Genomic DNA, 23,870 nt, shown 5'->3' with positions numbered 1-23,870 from the left:
CAGGCTGCCATGCATATGACATATGGGATATTATGTACAGTTATATGTGAATTACACACATTTCTCATTTACCCTACCTACCAAGCCCATGAGGTAACTAACATTTTTATTAAAATTTTCTAGGGTCCACAAGTATTGAAGAATTTACTTAACATCACAGAGCTAGTAAATCAAGAACATCCCAAAGTTAACACAAAAATTATACTATTTCAAAAAATAAAATTCATGGCCAATCACTGAATCTGATTACGTGAGCTCCTAGGAACATGGGAAGTGGATCTCTACTAACTCATCTCATTTCTCTGACTTATTCCTACTTTGCCAGATCTCTACAACCAGTGCCCCGAACAAAGAGGGGAGGCCTATCATTTCCTCCTTAGGAATTCAGCAGCAGTTGTTTAGGAGTTTTTCAAAATTAATAAGAAGTGATTGAGGAGCTACCATACACAGTACTTTGTAGATATGCTTTTATATCCCATAACTCTTCAGGCAAATATTTTCACTGTGATGTTCTTAATAAGGAAAATGAATCATATCTGAAGTGATTAATTTGCCCAAATTTTCCAAGTTGGTCTCTGTTCTTTTAACTTGGAAAATCAAGTAGTCCACCAAAAAGTAATGAAGATGAAATGGAACCATGGGAATTAAGGGCAAACAAAACAGGAAATTAAAAAAGAAAGAATAATAAGTACATAAATTAGTGAGGTGTTAGTAGACCACATTCTAGCCACTGGCTTACCACCATCTTATGCAGCTTAAACAATTCGGGGATCTAGTCTTGGTCTTCTGTTAGCTTCTGATTCCTGTTTCTGATCCTTGCCCAAGAAGTTCCATTTTCCTCTTATATTTCTTTTTTAGGTCTTAGAATAACCTTCCCTTTGCTGTCTTGGTGGAAGCCATCTATTTGATTCAGGCCACACAATATATATTTCTATTTCCCCACAGCCTCATAAAGGCTGATGAGCTGCCTACCTTGGCAGTAACAGGGATCTGTGCTGAGCTTCAATTTCAGCACCATCCATAGGGAGACCAACCAGCCACGTGATAGAAAGCTGATTATGACATTGGATTCCTGCCACCTTAAGAACAGTGATTCATTTTGACCTGAACTAAAACCAGTTCTAAATAAGGGTTTGCTTATCTGCCCGCAGAGCCTTATTCATCACTGTTATCCAAGCGCCTATAGAGTACCTGATTCATCAGTATACAACATGGCATAATATTACCTCTCACCAATGGAAATACAGTGGAAGTCAGCAGTGTATATATAATCATGGGATCCACCTATCCTGATACATACGGCATGAGCTAGAAACTGCTGGCATGACAGACATATGGAATAGCCTTCTGGAGGGGCAGCTGTGGCACCAGCTTGGAAATGATGTCCTGTGATGATGGGTGCCATGTAAAGGATGTGGGAAACACACTAACCCATGACCATTCTTTGGTATTTCATCTCCAATAGATAGGGCTTCCCAGATGATGCAGTGGTAAAGAATCTACCTGCCAATGTGGGAGATGTAGAAGACCAATCCCTGCATCAGGGAGATGCCCTGGAATGGGGAGTGGCAACCACTCCAATACTCTTGTCTGGAAAATTTCATGGACAGAGGAACCTAGCAGACTATAGTCATGGGTTCCAAAAAAGTTGGACATGACTGAGCATGCTCGCATGCACACACTCCAGTAGACAGATTACATGGGTCTAGGAAACCAGGGGAGGAAGTAGAAGTAGTCAAAACTGACATCACTCCCAGTGGCCTAAATGGGGAATCTGTGCTTTCTAACCCACAAATTTAGGCTCTCTGCATCTAGAGATCCTGGTTTTCAGAGGGAGTATGCTTCACGAGGGCCTTTCCTCATAGCTCAGTCAGTACAGGGTCTGCCCGCAATGCAGAAGACCCGGGTTTGTTTCCTGGGTTGGGAAGATCCCCTGGAGAAGGAAATGACAACCCATTCCAGTATTCTTTCCTGGAGTATGCCATGGACAGAGAAGCCTGGCGGGCTGCAGCGTATGGGGCTGCAAGAGTCGGACATGAACGAGTGACTAAGCACACGCACACACTTCATGAGAGGACACGGGAGGAATCTCACTGAACTTTAGGATATACCTCATATCCAAGTACTTTGGGTTCCTTGTGCTAGGAGACTAGCACAAAGAGAGGAGTCATACTATTAGGGATAAGTGATCAGCATCAGGAAGAGGGGCTACTGTCAGATAACAAGGGCAGGGAAGAATTTGTAGTCTTCAGGTGATTCAATGGGAATTTCTTGGTATTTCCTTGTTTTTGATAATAAATGGACAAGTGCAGCAGCCATGGCCTAAGAAGGGACTTGTGAGGAGGGGTTCAGACCCCTCAGTAATGGCCTGTTCCACCCCCAAGGTAAGCCATATGGATCAGTAGAAGTGCTGGGTAAGGATACCCTAGGACAGTTAGTAGAAGAGAGAAAAGAATAAAGGGAGAGTAGTTTTCAGCTGTGTCCTTGAAACTAGCTGCACTGGCACGGGCTGGAGTTCTAACCTTCCTCTTAGGGGCTTTGCCAGGAAAGGAGACTTACCAGAATGCTGAAAGGGCTGTTCCAAGATATGATAAATGTAATACATGAAGCATGAAGAGCCAAGAGTCACAGGAATGCACATGGTAGATGCTGCAGGACAGAATCCAGATCTCCCTCAGGACAAGGCACTCATCCCCCAGCTGCCGGAAGTACTGGTTCCTGGTGGCTCACAGTGACTCTTTCTCTGGGGATTTTCCTCATTCCACCAAAGGGAAGTGCTTGACCCAAGATCATTCACCTTCCCACAGGCAGCTCACTTCTAATGACTGATCCTTATACAGATACAAGGGCTTCCCTGGTGGCTCATATGGTAAAGAATCTGCCTGCAATGCAAGAGACCTGGGTTTGATTACTGGGTTGGGAAGATCCCCTGGAGAAGGGAATGGCAACTCACATCAGTATTCTTGCCTGGATAATGCCATGGACAGAGGAGCCTGGTGGGCTACAGTCCATGGGGTTGCAAAGTGCCCTGCTAAGTGCTTTGACTGAGAGACTAATGCTTTCACTTTCTTTCACTCATATGGGTAGAAAGGCCAGGCCCCTCTTTGGCCTTCTGGGACACCTATAATTAAACACAAATACACTCTTCAACAAACTTCCTACATCAAAACCTCCACCTCAGAGTCTGTTTCTTTGGAAAACTGACCTAAAGCAAGAATACAAACTCAGAATACATGGAACTGAGAATTGAACACAGATATGACTGGATCTAAAGTCCATATCCTATTCATTTGATCTTCCCATCTTCCACAGAGAACAGTTTAATCTAATTTTCAACATATTTTTATCTAGGCAGTAAACACAGTTAATAATGATACGTTTAAACCTGTAAATTAGAAAGCATTCTTCAGTGTTACCCAACGACTACAATTATACTGCTGTAGGAATATTAATCTAATCTATTTATGTCTCTTAAATTCCAGACTGAGAAAAATTAGTAGATACAGAAATCTCTATCTGTATATCTACATTTATGAATTTATAACATTATACTAAAATGTATATGCACATATGTGTATATATCTGTGCATATATAGGGTTTCCCTGGTGGCTCAGATGGTACGTCTGCCCCCAATGCCGGGGACCCAGGTTCAATCCCTGGGTTGGGAAGAACCCCTGGAGAAGGAAATGGCAACCCACTCCAGTCCTCTTGTCTAGAAAACCTACAAAATATAATTCAAGACTAATTTCAAAGATAATTTGAGAAAAATTCCTAATTATGCTAGTCTATTTTTGAAGAACAGTATTCTTTTAGTCATGCCATTTTCTAGGGGAAAAAAAAAAAAAAATTCCCAAACTGCTCTGTTTTGGAAAACTTAAAAGATTAGTTACAGAACAAAGGCTTAAATTTTCTACCATAAATGTAAGGATTTTATCAGGCATGAAATGTAGTCTGAACAATTTATGGTCCGGTAAAATATTACTTCAGGCAGGCTTTACAATCGGAACACAGAATCCTGTTACCTAATTCTGTGTAATTTTGAGAGACTGCAGTTAGGATTTTACAACCAGCGAACAGTTCAACTCAGCAGTCATCATCTTTCTGTAATCTCTTGTCTGGAATTATATTGCTTTAAGCTGTTTCTAAAGAAATTCCAGATCATTAATTCCTTTATTTCATTTGCCCACTCTTAACTCTGGGTGACATTATCGTACTCTTCTATTTAAACATACGTGGTATTCTTGGTTTACTCATGTGATTCCATAGAAATGCTGCACTAAGGGCTTAGCATGATAAATAAACACAAGACAAAATCTGATAAACTGAGATAAGAACGAAACTTGCCACAGTGAGGCAGAAAATAGTTGTTATCCATTGAGGAAGAGCCTACCAGTTGCTGGTGCCTGGCACTGTAACCAGCAATGTGGTAAATACTTGATAAATATCTTGGTGTGATTAACTGAATATGTATATGGGAAGATAAAATAAAAGGGAGAGAACGGATGGGACAAAGATCACAAGTGACTGAGTGATGAAATAAAGGTAACACAATGCATTTGGTGAGAATCATTATCTAGTGGTAAAGAACCCGCCTGCCAATGCAAAGACTAAGAGACCAGGGTTCAGTTCCTGGGTTGGGAAGATCCCCTGGAGGAGGGAATGGCAGCCCATTCCAGTATTCTTGCCTGGACAGTCCCATAGACAGGGGAGCCTGGAAGGCTATGGTCCATAGGGTTGCAAAGAGTTGGACACAACCTAAGTGACTTAGCAAATGAGATTATAGATACTATTTATAAACTAGTCTTTCATATCAGTCTTTCAAAATAAAATAAGAAAGCCATATAGTAAAACTATGAGACTCTCTATTCAGTCTCCACTCCTCTCTACCACCAAACACTACATAATATAGAATGGTTTAGAATTTAGAAGTCTCCAACCGTTTTGGCCACAGGGGACAATTTCATGGAAGACAATTTTTCCACGGACCAGAGAGGTGGGGATGGTTTTGGAATGATTCCACTGCATTACATTTATTGTGAACTTTATTTCTATTATTACTACACTTCAGATCATCAGACATGGGATCTGAGAGGTGGAGAACCCATAGTTTAGATAAGAGTATAGAGCTGCACTATGAGAGTTCTGAACTAGCTACAGCATAAGTTCTCCCCCACAAATGCCATGGCAAGTTTTACTATTACATCTGTCCCATATAGAGTAAGGTAGGGAATGAGCTTGAATTGCCTTTCAGTAGTCATATCAATATGGAGTACTGCTTTTTGTTTTGAAAAATCCACAAACAAATGGGACATAATATAGGAGAAAGGCTAAGTTCGTAAAGAAAATCAAAATAACATTAATACAAGAAATCACTGAAAGAATTGAACGTGAGCACAGGAAGCATGTGAGCTGTTTTGGAACATCAGAGAAAACATTATAAAATTTTCCCTAGAGATATTTGAAGTAACTAAGGAAGAATACTAAAAACTGTTTAGAGATGGTTTGTGCCTTAAGACAAAAGTTGGTGAATTACAGACTGCCAAATCTTGCCACCAATTCTATGCTCTTTATTTAGAGACATTAAAAACACATTGTTTTTGTCTGCTTTACTGCTACAGTAGCAGATGCGAGGAGTTGTGACAGAGATCATACACCCAACAAAGCCAAATTCATTTACATGACCACTTACAGGAAATGTTTGCTGGCACCTGCCTCAAGAAAGAGTCACTCATTCATTTATTCATTCATTTAGCAAAGATATTTCAAGAAAATATACTGTTTCTAAAATGGATCAGACCCTGACAATACACAGGTAAGACACAGTTTTAGCCCTGTACTAATGTCCCTGCCACCAGACATAAATTATGTGACCATCAACAAAGCATATTTTGGAGAGGAGCAGATCACAAAATCTATGATTGACCTCAGTGCCTTCAAAGGTTTCTTTCAACTGTGAAATTCTTTAAAAGGGGAATTGTCATGGAGGAAAAAGTCTTAAAAAGCAGGTAAATGAAAACAGATGAAGAAATAGGGAGCTTGGGGTTCCTTCAGTTACGGGGAAGAGTCAAGGTAAATGATCAGAGAATAAAGACCAGTAAAGTTATATCAGTATATGGGGTAGAGTGAGTATAGGGGACATATGTCTGGATAGACCAAAACACTGTATGTGAAAGATATTCTTTGTCAGGCTTAACAATTTTTCAGCTTATTTCAGACAACAGGAAGCTATAAAGTATTTTTGAAAAGGGGTAGTATAAAGAAAGTGAAACTCTGGGGAGATCAATTTGACATAGATATGTAGCATGGATTGGAGATGAAATACAGAACAGTCGCAGTACAGGCTTAAAATAAGCACAAAATACTAAAACCTGGATGGGAAGAAAGAAGCAGGAATGCATGTGTATTTCATATGTATAGAGCATGTTGGGTCCACAGCAACTCAGGCTCATTAGGAAAAAAAAATAAGAGCAGGAGCTGGGTGTGACTAGGGTTCTGCCCCTGGACGTGTATTATTTCTTCCCAGAGCCAGAAAAGTCCACTGTCCATGGCCCAAAGGAACATGGTAAACTCTACTGTGCTTGGAGTCAATATTCAAGAAAGTCCAGCATGATGGGTAGAAAATAATGCCGTTCAGAACAGGATCCCTGACAGTGATGATGACTAATAGAAAGTGTTTGGACTTTCAGAGAGGAAGCCATCATCTTTTCCAGGGCCCTAGTTAATGAACCAGAGAAGGCAATGGCACGCCACTCCACTACTCTTGCCTAGCATGGACAGAGGAGCCTGGTAGGCTGCAGTCCATGGGGTTGCGAAGAGTCAGACACGACTGAGCGACTTCACTTTCATTTTTCACTTTCATGCATTGGAGAAGGAAATGGCAATTCACTCCAGTGTTCTTGCCTGGAGAATCCCAGGGATGGGGGAGCCTGATGGGCTGCCGTCTATGGGGTTGCACAGAGTTGGACATGACTGAAGCGACTTAGCAGTTAATGAACAACTGAGAAGTGGATTGTATCAAGCCTGAAAACAAAACACAGAGCAAACAAACAAACAAAACAGTCCCCTACTCACCTAGAGCCAGACATCCTGGAATGTGAAGTCAAGTGGGCCTTAGAAAGCATCACTATGAACAAAGCTAGTGGAGGGGATGGAATTCCAGTGGAGCTATTTCAAATCCTGGAAGATGATGCTGTGAAAGTGCTGCACTCAATATGCCAGCAAATCTGGAAAACTCAGGAGTGGCCACAGGACTGGAAAAGGTCAGTTTTCATTCCAATCCCAAAGAAAGGCAATGCCAAGAATGCTCAAACTACCGCACAATTGCACTCATCTCACACGATAGTAAAGTAATGCTCAAAATTCTCCAAGCCAGGTTTCAGCAATACATGAACCATGAACTCCCAGATGCTCAAGCTGGTTTTAGAAAAGGCAGAGGAACCAGAGATCAAATTGCCAACATCTGCTGGATCATGGAAAAAGCAAGACAGTTCCAGAAAAACATCTATTTCTGCTTTATTGACTATGGCAAAGCCTTTGACTGTGTGGATCACAATAAACTGTGGAAAATTCTCCAAGAGATGGGAATACCAGAGCACCTGACCTGCTTCTTGAGAAACCTATATGCAGGTCAGGAAGCAACAATTAGAACTGGACATGGAACAACAGACTGGTTCCAAACAGGAAAAGGAGTACATCAAGGCTGTATATTGTCACCCTGTTTAATTAACTTATATGCAGAGTACATCATGAGAAATGCTGGGCTGGATGAAGCACAAGCTGGAATCAAGATTGCCGGGAGAAATATCAATAACCTCAGATATGCAGATGAGACCGCCCTTATGGCAGAAAGTGAAGAGGAGCTAAAAACCCTCTTGATGAAAGTGAAAGAGGAGAGTGAAAAGGTTGGCTTAAAGCTCAACATTCATAAAACTAGGATCATGGCATCTGGTCCCATCACTTCATGGCAAATAGATGGGGAAACAGTGGAAACAGTGTCAGACTTTATTTTTGGGGGCTTCAAAATCACTGCAGATGGTGATTGCAGACATGAAATTAAAATGCACTTACTCCTTGGAAGGAAAGTTATGACCAACTTAGATAGCATATTCAAAAGCAGAGACATTACTTTGCCAACAAAGTTCTGTCTAGTCAAGGCTATGGTTTTTCCAGTGGTCATGTATGCATGTGAAAGTTGGACTGTGAAGAAAGCTGAGCACCGAAGAATTGATGCTTTTGAACTGTGGTGTTGGAGAAGACTCTTGAGAGTCCCTTGGACTCCAAGGAGATCCAACCAGTCCATTCTAAAGGAGATCAGTCCTGGGTGTTCTTTGGAAGGACTGATGCTGAGGCTGAAACTCCAATACTTTGGCCACCTCATGTGAAGAGTTGACTCATTGGAAAAGACTCTGATGCTGGGAGGGGTTGGGGGCAGGAGGAGAAGGGGATGACAGAGGATGAGATGGCTGGATGGCATCACTGACTTGATGGAAAGGAGTTTGGGTGAACTCCGGGAGTTGGTGATGGACAGGGAGGCCTGGCGTGCTGTGATTCATGGGGTCGCAAAGAGTTGGACATGACTGAGCGACTGAACTGAACTGAAAACCCAAAAAACAAAAACTCCAAGCAAAAAAAAAGAAAAGCTGGAAATTCGACTGTAGAGTTTTAATTAACATGATAGAAAAAGGGAAAAGATGTGTCTCTGGATATTTGTGTGCCAAGGGCAGTGAGAATAATTCCAGGCTCCACTGGTTGGTGAGTTTGAGGCTGTTGATATGATATATAATGTAGAGCTGTGTGTGGCTTTGCATATAGGTAGCAAATCTCAGGAAATATAAGCACTTCTCAGGGAATAATTATAACTGCCCTTTTCAATTTGGACTTGACATGTATATTGAATATACAAGACCATACTTAATGTCTAAATGATTATCATCAAGAAGGAAAAAAAAAAAAAGGCAATGATCTTTTCAAAGAAGGTCAGATACTTTAAGGTCCTCATTAGTTTTAGACTATAACCATGACTTTAAAAGAAAATCTTTACCTTCCGCCCAGAGTCCACTCAGTTGTATCTGATTAAAAGTGTTTAGTGTAGAGAAAGTTGACCCTGTACTGACAACTGAGGAAATCATTTAGATGGCCATTTATATTGCATTTCTAACCTAACCATCCTATTGTACTGAGAAGAAGCCCACAACTGCCAGTTTGGGGAAGACTATTGACCACATCACTAGAATGTTGCCTTGTGGATCAACAGACTCAGAACATCATTCAAATTTTGTATCTTAAGTGTTTTTTTTTTTTTTTCCTGCTTACATATCCAAAAATGTATACATACTTTTAATGCACATAGTGATCATGTATTGAGTAGGTCACAGTAAAAACAGCAGAATCTTTGGGGTCAGACACACCTAGGTTGGATTCCAGCATCAATACATATTTACAGGGAAATACTGGGCAAGTTCCATAACTTCTCTGAACCTCAGTTTCCTTATCTATAAAATGGCAATAATTAAAAGATACTTGTCCCCTGGAAGAAAAGCTATGACAAACCAAGACAGCATATTAAAAAGCAGAGACATCACTTTGCCAACAAAGGTCCGTATAGTCAAAGCTATGGTTTTTTTTCCAATAGTCACATGAGGATGTGAGAGTCGGACCTTAAAGAAGACTGAGAATTGAAGAATTGATGCTTTCAAATTGTGGTGTTGGAGAAGACTCTTGAGACTCCCTTGTACAGCAAGGAGATCAAATAAGTCAATCCTTAAGGAAATGAGTCCTGAATATTCACTGGAAGGACTGATGCTGAAGCTGAAGCTCCAATACTCTGGTCACCTAATGCAAAGGGCTGACTCATTGGAAAAGACCCTGATGCTGGGCAAGATTGAAGGCAGGAGGAGAAGGGGACAATAGAGGATGATATGGTTGGATGGCATCATCAACTCAATGCACATGAGTTTGAGCAAACTCTGGGAGATGGTGAAAGACAAGGAAGCCTGGTGTGCTGAAGTCCATGGGGTCACCAAGAGTCGGAGAGGACTGAGTGATTTACCTACCTCAAGATTTGTTTTGAGAAATAGTGAGATGTTATACAGATAGTGGGCTTCCCTGGTGGCTCAATCGGTAAAGAATCCACCTGCAGTACAAGAGACCTCGGTTTGATCCCTGGGTTGGCTCGATCCCCTGGAGAAGAGGATGGCAACTCACTCCAGTATTCTTGCCTGGAGAAGCCTCTAGGACAGAGGAGCCTGGTGGGCTGCAGTTCATGGGGTAGCAAGAGCTGGACACGACTGAGACACTAAGCAGAGCACACTGATAGTGCCCAGCATTTATTAGACATAAAGTAAGTATTAGCTCCTTTTCTTCTTTGATAATATTACTGAAGTATTAAACTATCAGTTGATTGTATTTGTCATCTGTCTCATTCAAAATATAAAAATATTATTAGAATATCTCAAATGTCTAGAGTCCAGATATTCTCACATGAAATGATTCACATGCAAAGATTCACATGAAAAACTCTTTATATATGTCTCTGTAAAACAATCACATCAATAAATTATATATTAAATGAGTTTAGCCAACTACCTAGAACACACAGCAGACCATTAATAGGTGTTCATTTATATTAAGGACACAAATAATATCCATAGAGAGAGTTAGTTGAAAGCCAAGTAAACACATTTAATATGTCCTTTGCTGTACATCAGCAGTATTCAGAGCAAAGCCCTGAATCTCACAGGGCTCATTCATGTGCGATCTCTGGCTCCTCAATGGCTGGAAACCTCATATAGGAATATTATAATTAAGTTCTGCAAGCCACGTGCACATTTCAATGGAAAGCACTAAAGCAGTGGCTAATAACACTTGCTCTGCTTTGAGACAGCCTCCTCATGCTCGTCAACTTACTGTGTGATCTTTGACAAATTATTTAATTCCTATGCTTGTGTTCTTGATCTGTAAAATGGGAGTGGTAATAAAAGAGCATCTATCTCACTGGACTCCAGTAAGGATTAAATGATGAACAGCAATTAATGTGTTTGATACTTTGGAATCACCAAATAAATACTATCATAGTTTCTATCATACTTTTTTTTCCCCAAACAAGGTTTGTGGAGATTTATATCATACATAACAATTAGAAGAAAGACAAAAAAAAAAAAAAAAGGGAATCCTGTGGTAAAAGGTCATAGGTGTAGAGGCAGGGTTTTCTACCCTTCCTCAAGCCCAATTTAGAACCATTCCTGGTTAAAAATCTTAATTTGCACCTGCCTGGTGGCTTAGATGGTACAGAATCTGCCTGCAGTGCGGGAGACTAAGGTTCAGACTCTGGGATGGGAAGATCCCCTGGAGGAGGAAATGGCTACCAACTCCAGTATTCTTGCCTAGAGAACTCCATGGACAGAGGAGCCTGGTGGGATGCAGTCCATGGGGTCGCAAAGAGTCAGACATGACTGAGCGACTAAGACTGTCGCACACACACGTGCCCTGTAAGATGAAGACTTACATGAAGACACTTAAGTGTGCACTTCAGGCCGTTGGTGGGGTGGCCTCTGTCCATCTTACAGGAAGTACTCAGCCTTTAAGCTGAAGTACTATAGGCCTTCAGGCTTTTCTGTGCATTAGAGCAGAGATTTCTGGGCTTCATCTTATCTTTCTGTATAGCCCCTTTTCTACCTGGAATGCTTTTTCTTCCCGTCCTTAATCTCCCAAAAATGACCGTAGAGTATGGGAAAGGCTTATTAGGAAAGGAAGTATGTGGACTTCTTGGAAGAAGGTTTTCAGAAAAGGACAACATATTCAAAACAGTGGAAACTGGTGGGAACAAGCAACTCCTACAGCTCAATTCCAGAAAAATAAATGACCCAATCAAAAAATGGGCCAAAGAACTAAATAGACATTTCTCCAAAGAAGACATACAGATGGCTAACAAACACATGAAAAGATGCTCAACATCACTCATTATTAGAGAAATGCAAATCAAAACCACTGCTGCTGCTGCTAAGTCACTTCAGTCGTGTCCGACTTTGTGTGACCCCATAGACGGCAGCCCACCAGGCTCCCCCGTCCCTGGGATCCTCCAGGCAAGAACACTGGAGTGGGTTGCCATTTCCTTCTCCAATGCATGAAAGTGAAAAGTCAAAGTGAAATCGCTTAGTCGTGTCTGACCCTTTGCGACCCCATGGACTGCAGCCCACCAGGCTCCTCCATCCATGGGATTTTCCAGGCAAGAGTACTGGAGTGGGGTGCCATTGCCTTCTCCATCAAAACCACTATGAGGTACCATTTCATGCCAGTCAGAATGGCTGCAATCCAAAAGTCTACAAGCAATAAATGCTGGAGAGGGTGTGGAGAAAAGGAAACCCTCTTACACTGTTGGTGGGAATGCAAACTAGTACAACCACTATGGAGAACAGTGTGGAGATTCCTTAAAAAACTGGAAATAGAACTGCCTTATGACCCACGAATCCCACTGCTGGGCATGCACACTGAGGAAACCAGAATTGAAAGAGACACGCGTACCCCAATGTTCATCGCAGCACTGTTTATAATAGCCAGGACATGGAAACAACCTAGATGTCCATCAGCAGATGAATGGATAAGAAAGCTGTGGTACATATACACAATATTACTCAGCCACTAAAAAGAATACATTTGAATCAGTTCTAATGAGGTGGATGAAACTGGAGCCTATTATACAGAGTGAAGTAAGCCAGAAGAAAAAACACCAATACAGTATACTAATGCATATATATGGAATTTAGAAAGATGGTAACAATAACCCTGTATATGAGACAGCAAAAGAGACACTGATGTATAGAACAGTCTTTTGGACTCTGGGAGAGGGAGAGGGTGGGATGATTTGGGGGAATGGCATTGAAATATATATAATATCATATATAAAACGAGTCGCCAGTCCAGGTTCAATGCACGATACTGGATGCTTGGGGCTGAAGCACTGGGACGACCCAGAGGGTTGGTATGGGGAGGGAGGAGGGAGGAGGGTTCAGGATGGGGAAACACATGTATACCTGTGGCAGATTCATTCTGATATATGGCAAAACCAATACAATATTGTAAAGTTAAATAAAATTTAAAAATAAATAAATAAAAATAAAAGGAAAAAAAAAAAGAAACTGGTGGGAAGGCTTGTGACTTCCAGACAGTGGGAAGACAAGCTCCTCACTTGGAAGGAGGTGGTCCCTACTGAGAATCTCTCAGTGAGTGAAGCCATTAACATAGACAGGAATTTGGAATTGAGGGAATAAAAGGGGGTTGTCAACTCCAAGCCCCAGCCATTAAATTAATGTTGAATCTTGATTTATGCTAATGACACTTAGCAATGTAATTCTCTGTAAGAGCATCTGTACAATAGCTCAGATATTCCCAGAGGTGTTTAGAGAGAGGGAGTAAGTCAACCAGATAATATTGTGTGAAATTAATTAAACAGGGACTTTAATATAAGGATGCTCTGAATTGGAAAATACATCTGGTTTGTATAAACATTTTCTTTCACCTCACCTGCAGTATTTAGGTTTACCTATAATTCTCATGGGAGAAGAATTTGGGGTAGAAAATTCTATGATCTTATGCTAACGCAGAAAATTTTATAAGTCTTGAGAGTAGGACTGCATCTATTAAATCCTTCTCATATATTTCATATTCACTAAAACATTATACAATATGACATGTGGAAATTTACAAATATTAAATTAGTAGTAATGGACATGAGTTTGAGTATGCTCTGGGAGTTGGTGACGGACAGGGAGGCCTGGGGTGCTGAGGTCCATGGGGTCACAAAGAGTCGGACACGACTGAGGGACTGAACTGAACTGAGAGTACTGAACTACTGATTTCTACTACAAATGGTAGTTCAGTTCAGTTCAGTTCAGTCGCTCAGTCTTGTCTGACTCTTTGGGACCCCATGAATCGCATCATGCCAGGCCTCCCTGTCCATCACCAACTCCCGGAGTTCATCCAAACTCATGGCCACTGAGTCGGGGATGCCATCCAGCCATCTCGGCCTCTGTCATCCCCTTCTCCTCCTGCCACCAATCCCTCCCAGCATCAGAGTCTTTTCCAGTGAGTCAACTCTTTGCATGAGGTGGCCAAAATACTGGAGTTTCAGCTTTAGCATCAATCCTTCCAAAGAACACCCAGGACTGATCTCCTTTAGGATGGACTGGTTGGATCTCCTTGCAGTCCAAGGGACTCTCAAGAGTCTTCTCCACACCACAGTTCAAAAGCATCAATTCTTCGGCACTCAGCTTTCTTCACAGTCCAACTCTCACATCCATACGTGACCACTGGAAAAACCATAGCTTTGACTAGATGGACCTTTGTTGGCAAAGTAATGTCTCTGCTTTTGAATAGGCTATCTAGGTTGGTCATAACTTTCCTTCCAAGGAGTAAGCGTCTTTTAATTTCATGGCTGCAACCACCATCTGCAGGGATTTTGGAGCCTCCAAAAATAAAGTCTGACACTGTTTCCACTGTTTTCCAATCTATTTCCCATGAAGTGATGGAACTAACAGTAGTTAGATAATTCAAAAGCTATATTTAGGTATTAATAATTAGTCATTTTTAGTAGTAATAAGCAAACGTCCTGTCAACATAAAAACTAGAAAATTGACAGTATGCTCTTCCTAAACCCCAAACATATGAACCCATCCCTTCAGGCAATCAGCATTTTGAAGTTCACATTTATTATTATCTTTCTTTCCTATTTTACAGTTTGACTGCATCTATAATTATTTATTTAAAAAGGTGTTTATATATGTGTATGTTTATGATGTTTTTAACTTAAAACATGTTGTATCTAATTATTTTATCTTGTTTCTTTTTCAGTTAAATTTTTATGATAGTTATTTATATATTTGAACCGGCTGCCACATATCATTTCAACTTGATCTTCTTTCCTATTCTTTAAAAAATAATTATCCTCTCCATTTATTTTTGTTCCCATTATTTTAGAAATAAACACTTCAGTACATATCACATTCACTGACCTCTACTCCCCAAATATGTCTGATATTATCATTCTAGACCCTCATGTAAAGAGTTAACTCATTGGAAAAGACTGATGCTGGGAGGGATTGGGGGCAGGAGGAAAAGGGGACAACAGAGGATGAGATGGCTGGATGGCATCACCGACTTGATGGACGTGAGTCTGAGTGAACTCCGGGAGCTGGTGATGGACAGGGAGGCCTGGCGTGCTGCGATTCATGGGGTCACAAAGAGTTGGACATGACTGAGTGACTGAACTGATGGTATTTTCATAACCAGAATTTTAATTTTGTATCAGCTTACATATGTTTATTCTTGTTCTTTTCTCTTGGCAAGTTTTAAAACTATAATTTTTAACAAAGAATAAAAACTTTTAAAATATCATATATTTCTTAAAACATCACCTAAGATTTATCTACTTTCTTACTTAAATATTTATGCAAACTGTTCCTGGCATGGGTCTTTAGCAAAGTTTCAGAGGCTTTGTATGTTAGAGAATATCATCCTCTCATTTAAATAACAGCTGGCTATGAAATATTATGTTTTCTGTGCTTTTAATACTTTAAATGCACTCCACTGTTTTCTGGCATTAAATGTTGCATATGAAAAGTCTGAAGTTGGTCTGATTTTTGTTTCTTTTATTCATTCTTTCTTCATTCAGTTAATATTTACTAAGTAGTTACTATGTGATACAGTAAGTTAGGCACCAGGGTCCAAGAGTGTACAGAGAGGCCCATCTACAATAATTCTGGGTGGCTGTCCTCTATTGAAACACAAGAATATATATATATATATATATTTTTTTTTTAACTTTTTAAAAACTTTATTTTTAATTGAAGCATAATTGCTTTACACTATTGTGTTGATTTCTGCCAAACAATAAACATAAAAGTTGTCTACATTCCAGCAGCCATTTTATATTCGATATTCTTTGCCATTTAAAAAGAGCCATTAAGTGTTTGTTTGGGACGCATCTGGGTTTTACTTTTCCCTGGTCACCTAATTCTTACCCTGAATCTACTTACTACTATTTTATAGTCAATTTTAATAAGTAAAGCTGATTTCTCATCTCACAAAATGGATGCTTTGGAAAATCACAAGTGAGTGGAGGACTCCTACAGACCAGCCAGTGAAACGGGGTAGTGGGAACAGTCAATAAACCAATGGCGATGGAGAAAATTGAACAAAGGGAGGCCACAGCAAGCAGAGAAACTAAACACTCAAAACACCAATACCCAAGGCCACTGAGTAAAGGAAGAGAGAGTCATAAACATTTTGACAGCTCCTGTGGGCATCACTGACTCACAGGACAGCATAGTGACAGACACAAAATCTTAGCATTGACTTTACTGTCATCTACCATTTATCGTAACTTGACAAACAGGAGGTGGCTTAGATCATTTCCACCACATCACAGCTATTATGGAAGTCTGTATAAGACGCTAACATTTCCTCAAATATGTCATTAAAGACATTGGCATTGTAGACCTATAGTATGAGACCTCCTTTACATTTCTTGAATTATGTGATAAAGAAGGAAGAAAATGCTTGGGTACAAAGATAAAAAATAAATAAAGAAAGAAGCATGTGTCTTGGTGTTTAAGCTACTAATACAAAAATACCATAGACGGGATGACTTGAACAACCAGCATTAATATCTCACATTTTAGAAGGCTGGGAAGCCCAAGATTATGTCACTGGGAGCTGCGATGTCTGGTGAGGCCCTCTTCCTGTTTCAAAAATGGTGGTTGTCCCAGTGTGAAGGAACTCTTTGGGGACTCTTTTTCTTTCTTTCTTTTTTTTTTTTAATTTATTTTTAATTGAAGGATGATTACTTTACAATATTGTGTTGGTTTCTGTCAAGCATCACCATGAATCAGCCATAGGTACACATATGTCCCATCCCTCTTGAATTTCCCTCTCACCTCCCTCCCCATCTCACCCCTCTAGATTGTTACAGAGCTCCAGTTTGAGTTCCCTGATCCATACAGCACATCCCCATTGGCTATCTAATTTACATATGGTAATTAAGTTTCCATGCTACTTTCGCCATACATCCCACCCTCTCCTTCCTCCCCACCCACCGGGTCCAGAAGTCTGCTCTCTATGTCTGTGTCTCCATTGCTGCCCTGCAAATAATTTCATCAGTACCACCTTTTTAGATTCCATATACATGCATTAGTATATGATATTTGTTTTTCTCTTTCTGACTTACTTCACCCAACTGACAAAGGATTAATTTCCAAGATGTACAAGCAACTCATACAGCCAATACCAGAAAAACAAACAACCCAACCAAAAAGTGGGAAAAAGACCTAAATAGACATTTGTCCAAAGAAGACATTCAGATGGCTAATAAACACATAAAAAGATGCTCAATATCGCTCATTATTAAAGAAATGCAAATCAAAACAGCCATGAGATATCACCCCACACTGATCAGACTGGCCATCGTCAAAAAGTCCACAAACAATAAATGCTGGAGAGGGTGTGGAGAAAAGAGAACCTTCTTGCACTGCTGGTGGGAATGCAAATTGATTCAGCCACTATGGAAGATGGTATGGACATTCCTTGAAAAACTAGGAATAAAAACACCATATGACCCAGCAATCCCACTACTAGGCATATACCCTGAGGAAACCAAAACTGGAAAAGACACATGTAATCCAATTTTCATTGAAGCAATCTGGATGTCCATCAATAGATAAATGAACTATAGGTTCTCTACAGAGTTTAAAATTAAAAAAAAAAAGTATTAAATATATAGTAACAAATATCATATATAACACAAATATATGGAATCTAGAAAACTGTTCTTGTTTGTAAAACATAAATAGAGACATAGATATAGGGGACAAACGTACGGACAAAAAGGGGGAAAGGAGGAGTGAGTTGAATTGGGAGGTTGGGATTGACATATATACACTGTTGATATGTACAAAATAGATAACTAATGAGAACCTACCTTATAGCTCAGGGAATCCTACTCAATGATCTATGGTGACCTAAATGGGAAGGAAATTTTAAAAAAGGGGGGGAAATCTATCTATCTATAACTGATTCACTTTGCTGTACAGCAGAAACTAATATAACATGGTAAAGAATTATACTCCAATACAATTAATTAAAATAACGTTTATAAACACTGTGTTAGAAATAAAGATTTATGATTTAGTAAGGACTGTGTACCTACCACCCAGTATAAGCAATAGGACACATCCTTGACCTTGAAGGCTCTCACATGTCCATCACTGACACCAGTGACTGTCCTCCCTGACCCCAAAGGTAACTGCAAACACCAAATTTATGTTTTGCTATTCCCTCACTCTCCTTCACAGTTTACCATACTGGTCAATATCACTAAACATAGTATCCTGGTTTTCATGGCTTTCAAGCTTATGGAACTAGACTTGATTTTTTTCCCCCCTCAGGATTATGTCCCTAAGATTGATTCATGTTGTGCAGCTTATTTTATTCACTCTTATTGCTGGAGAGTATTATATTATGTGAATATACCACATTTCCCCCTCTGCCCACTGTTGAGGGACATTTGGGATTTCCCCAGCATTTTGCTGTTAAAAACATTGCCACTTTTAATATTCATGCATGAATATCAGGTTTGGGCATCCTGGGACACATAAAGAAGAGCTTCTCAGAAGGCAATGGCACCCCACTCCAGTACTCTTGCCTGGAAAATCCCATGGACAGAGGAGCCTGGTAGGCTGCAGTCCATGGGGTCGCTAAGTCAGACACAACTGAGCGACTTCACTTTCACTTTTCATTTTCATGCATTGGAGAAGGAAATGGCAACCCACTCCAGTGTTCTTGCCTGGAGAATCCCAGGGACAGGGGAGCCTGGTGGGCTTCCGTCTATGGGGTCACACAGAGTCGGACATGACTGAAGCGACTTAGCAGCAGTAGCAGCAGCAGCAGAGTTGCCAAACAATAGGAATGCCTGTGTTCACATTCACTATGATATGCCAGACTGTTTTCTAAATCTGTTAACTTGAACCATGGACTTTTAAATATTCTGTTCATTCCATGCCTTTTAGTGTTTGCCAATCATGTATCTTACTCTTGATTTTAATGTATATTTTTTGGCTACTAATGAGGTTGATGATACATGACTTCTCATCTATAAATGACTTTTTAGGTATTGTGTGCTTTGTGATTTTTTTTTTAACTCTGATCTCACATTCCTTGAGTAATTCTTTGATGTAGTAATTTCTTGATGCCTGAGCCAAATGTGGATTCACCCAAATATAATTTGCATTTCTTTCCTTCCATTCACATAAAAGCTTTATCAAGCTTAGCAACTTGAGGCTAAAGATTAGGTTTGAGGGCTTGTTGGGAACCCTCAAGAAGAATGAATTCACACATGAGGACCTGCTTATGGTTATCAAATTTCTCAGGGATTTTTTTTTTTTTCCTACACTGAAAGTCAAGCTTCAAGGACGGCTATTATTCTTGCTACTCTCTAGAGTGTAGATAATCTATTAGTAACTTACATGAAATCAAGGGCACAGCCCTTTAAGTTATCAGATTCCTGGGCATGACAACCATGACACAGAGGCATCATTTTCATTTACTCAGGACTTCCAGACCTCAGCACCCCAAAACTTTTAATCCATCTCCTAGAAAATTTCACAGTCAACTCCACGTAATGATGTATCCTCCAACAAGGAGCCTATTCATCTTTCTAGACAAGAATCTCAACTCCAACAAACAAACAAACAACAACCCTGTGATCAATTCATTCAGAACTTTGCCATTAGAAACGTCTAGAAGCTTTTAAATTCAACAGAAATCTAAGATTTCATTGTGCAGTGGAATAAAAATTTTATTTTGAATTACCTATGGAGGGCACTAGATGTTTCTAGGTTGAGATGAAATAAAGTCTTAATCTATCCCTGGCATCATGTTCCACATTTCATATTCCCCTTTCTCTCTTCCTTTGTCAGGATTTGGAACAGTACTAAAAGACCCTGAGTTAATTTGATCAGTTAATCAAAATATTTCAGGGGTCTGGAAAAATTTGCATCTCTTGTAACCGAGCAATCTATTTTTATTAGAATCAAGCTCAGGTTTTATAGCTTGATAAACCACTTAACTAATAGTAGCTACCAATTTTTTTGAGTGTCTACTATCTGCCAGACAATATGTTAGTGTCTTACATACATTTTAACCATTATAGCTTTCCATGATGGCCCAAGATCACTTAGGTTAGTAAATGCCTGAGCTGTATTCTTCCACAGTCTCTGCTTTACCCTCTACCACCTGCCACATATCATGAGATATACCACCTGCCACATATCATGCCACATAACGCCCTCATTGTTCAAATGCAGCAGGTGACTACAAAATCAAATTATCTTTTTCAGCACAAACAGGTTTCAAGTTGTTTGGCAAATAACAATGGAAGAACCTTTTTACTATGAAATCTTAATTCATATCCATACATAGTAGCCATTTATTCTGAAGCTGTATATTATTAAACAATTATCTAGTCAATTCACTTTATATATTAATCTACCAAGTATGGAGTAAAAAATGGCACAGCAGATTTTTCCAGCTTTGGTGTTCATGAACAGCTTCCATTGGTCTCCTGCTATTAAAAGATTGATATATGCACAGCAGAACAGAAAAAGGTTTCCTTTGAATGCCATATAAATTAAAAAAAAAAAATTCACAAAGGAGCTTATAATCATAGTCTGGTAGACCTTGATATATACATATATCTGCCATCTCCTAAATGTTCCTGTGCCCCAGTTATCTGTAAAAGGGGGATATGCATGTTTGAATTCTCTCAGGTAGAGAGGATTTAATGAAGACACGAATGCAAAGCAATTTAATTCTTCAGAGCTGAGAATTTTATAAACAAAAGGCATTGTCATTGATGCTCTTGCTATTATTCACTCATGGTATAAGAAAACCTACCAAATGTAGCTAAAGTATAAAACTGATCCAACCTAGAACATCAGTGAAAAAGCTTTTCTTCTTTCCTCTTCTATCTTAGCAGCATTAGTTTAAAAGATGCTTGAATTACTTGACAAGTCAGAAAGAACTATTGTTACAGACAGAAAAGTAATCTATATGCAGGTATGGGTCCAACAATATACTACTCTAAGACACGTGAAATCACTAAAACACAGATGTGGGTAACTGTCAGAGTAATTTTAATTCATCTTTCATTTGCTTGCTTATTGACCCATTAACTTATATCCAGTTTTATTTTAAAATCAACTTTATATTGGTATAATGTATGTGTAATACAATTCACACAGTTTGACTGTGAAAATTAATGAGCTGTGACAAATTTAGAAATTCAAATAATAACTACCACACTGATCAAGACAAAAGATGTTTCCATCTCCTCAGAAATGTCTCTCATGCTTCTTTGCATAGACCCAGTTTTAAACCATTAGAAATCAGATCTATGCTTAAATAGATGCTATTATCTTGGATTAAAAAAAAAATCCAGATCCTGGATTTCTGCCTGGGGGATGAGGATTAGGGCAGCGGGGGATCATATCTGTTATCCTATTATTTATGAGTTATCATTTCCTCAGAAAGGCCTTCCCTACTCTATCAGCCTTATTTCTCTCTCCTATTGCACCTTGTTTTTTCTTTTATACTTTTTATTACAATTCATAACTCTCTATTTGTGTATGTATGTAAGAGTGTGTGGTGTGTTTATTTAATGTTTCTACCACTCACTGGACTTGAAACCTTCCAATATTAAGAATCATGTTTTTTTCTTTTTCTATTGTTGATATGTTCTTAATGATGCCTGACACTTTCCTGGCAAAAGATAGTGCTCAAAAATGATCTTTGAATGTACTAATAGACAGCTAATTCATTTAAACAACATTTACTAAGTACCTACCATAGACGGGTAGATTGCGTTGTACTGGAGATCTAAGGGTGAAAAAAGATTTTAATAAGCAGATCTTAACTTATGTTGAATCCATAATTATGTGGCTATAAAAAAAATAAAACCCTCAGCTTTTACCGTCTTATTCATTACTATCACTAAGTTTCTACTGTATGCATAGTACTAGGTGAGTTACTTGATGCATATTAATTTGAGAATATTTCAAAAGTAGCCACAGATAAGCCTAATCTAATAAATTTTTAATTATTTGAAGCTTTGTTTCAAAAATGTAAATTTAGGAATCAAATACAAAATTCTATAATGAGTTATTTTCTATTAATTCAGAGCAGAATATCCACACAATAGAATGACTGCAACTGTTTTCAATGATAAAATGTGGATCTGACTACTGGAATTTAAATGAGTTGTTTAACAAGTTATGGGTTTTTTTTTTCAGCTCTAGCTGGAGGGTATACTCACCCCAAGGGTGAAATTGTGAATCTTATTGAGGGAGAATCTATCATTAGAGCCAATCTTAATTAAGACAACCTTGTGAGAAAGCTATCTGAGTGGTGAGTTTCAGAAAAAAAAAAAAAAAAAAAAGTCTCTTAGATAAAAATTTGCCTGAAATCGAGCAGCCAGCAAATAGATGACTTTACATTTGAATTCAAGACAATCTACTCCAGTGTTTACCTTCTTTAAATGAGTATTTCTAATAGCTGCACTGCACCATCTACTACGTACTTTTCCAGGCACTGGGAACATAGTGAACGAAGCATGAACACTGCCCTCACACACAGCCAAACACACAGCTCACATCCTAGAACATGCGATAAGAAAACTGATGTTTACCAGCATCTGGTAGAGCACACTTTCTGTTAGCTCCGCATGTCCTTACAGTACCCTGGGAGTCCAGCTTGCAAATGACATCATTCTCTTTTCATAGACATGGGAACTGAAGCTGATCAGCTAAGACTGGAGCCTACACCTTCTGACTCAAACCTGATGTTTTGCTGACTGCCAAATCAATGAAACCTTCAAATTTCATCCTTAAGGTAGAAGATGTGGTGATCATACTAACATCAATAGAATGAAATATAAGGCAAGACCATTTATCAGGAAGACAGGAGTGGGTGGTGGTTGGTAACAAAAGACAGATGTTAATAAATAGCTATAGAGTGAAATGCAAAGCAAGATCGACTGTCAGATGCTAACATAGAGCCTTACCATGTAGAACACAACAGCGTGACTTCTATCTTCTAGCAGCTTCCATCCCTCAATGGCTTTATATAGAGATTGCAGGGCCCCAGGGTAGCAGGAAGGCCAGAGATACCAGAGAATTCACACTAAAATCCTTCTTTCAAGCAACCATAGGACAATGACTAACAGGAGTTGGTAAATGTATATTCTTTGCTCGTTAGGTGTAAACTCTGAGAAAAAAAATCTTCCTATGCTGGCTGCCAGAGTTCAGCTCATCGAATTAGGTTCCAGTTACAGGAGAGCTGGGCTTCCCTGCTGGCTCAGATGGTAAAGAATCTGCCTTTAGATTCTTTACCATCTGAGCCTTCTTTACCAAAGGACGCTCGGGTTCATTCCCTGGGTCTGGAACCCCTGGAGAAGGCAATGGCTACCCACTCCAGTATTCTTGACTGGAAAATCTCATGGACAGAGGAACCTGGTGGGCTGCAGTCCATGGGGTCACAGAGAATCGGACATGACTGAGTGACTAACACTACAGGAGGGCTAAGTTGATTGAGGTCACATCCTTTACTGGCTCCTTTTTACTCCTTGTCTCACTCCCCACCAACGATTCTTAGGATTAACTCCTGAATACATTCCCTTTGTACTGGACGCTCTGCTTGGGGGGACCAAGGCAAGTCTATCAATTGATTCACAAAAGTGAGGGCACCCAGCCAGTAGCCCTAGAATTAATGGATGAGTATCAAAGCCATCCTGATAAATCCAAAAATCTCCTGGAGTGTTTCATTCTGC

The 23,870-nt window shown here is 39.6% G+C and overlaps 1 protein-coding gene across 11 annotated transcripts in view; it reads right to left on the bottom strand.

The window, feature by feature from the left end:
- Nucleotides 1-23,870, bottom strand: part of LINGO2 (leucine rich repeat and Ig domain containing 2) — a 1,446,432-nt gene that overhangs the window by 470,754 nt on the left and 951,808 nt on the right. The gene's annotated exons all lie outside the window — the stretch shown is intronic.

The sequence above is a fragment of the Bos grunniens genome, chromosome 8 (genome assembly GCF_055505025.1).
Source record: "Bos grunniens cultivar Pamir isolate PY7600 chromosome 8, Bosgru_T2T1.0, whole genome shotgun sequence".
NCBI classification, from domain to species: domain Eukaryota; kingdom Metazoa; phylum Chordata; class Mammalia; order Artiodactyla; family Bovidae; genus Bos; species Bos grunniens.
The sequence above is the reverse complement of the archived record's forward strand: the minus strand, read 5'-3'. Positions and strand labels throughout refer to the sequence as shown.